This window comes from Aplysia californica, unplaced genomic scaffold (genome assembly GCF_000002075.1).
Source record: "Aplysia californica isolate F4 #8 unplaced genomic scaffold, AplCal3.0 scaffold00656, whole genome shotgun sequence".
NCBI classification, from domain to species: domain Eukaryota; kingdom Metazoa; phylum Mollusca; class Gastropoda; order Aplysiida; family Aplysiidae; genus Aplysia; species Aplysia californica.
Window position 1 is genome coordinate 188970 of NW_004797926.1, and position 449 is coordinate 189418.

The window sequence follows — 449 nt, forward strand, 5'->3', positions numbered from 1 at the left end:
CACATGTAAACACACACCCACACACATACACATATCTACACACCTGCACACACACTCACACACATACACATACGCACACACACACAAACTCACACACACACACTCACATAACAACACACACACACACACACACACACACACACACACACACACACACACACACCGATACACACACATAATTCCCCAACACGGTATGTCTTGTTTCTCGTTTGCACATGGCTTCCCTCCCCTCACCCCAAAAAAACTCAACAAAAGACAAAACAAAACAAAACGAAGCAAAGCAATAAAAAACAAACAAACAAAAAAAACAAACAAGAATAAACATCAAAACAAAAAAACAAACAAAGCACCGAGTATAATATACTGTTACGTATTATTATTTCATGGAGGTTAGTTGTGTTATCAACAACAGTGAAGCCCATTGTTCCCCCTATCGGACTACGTAGGTG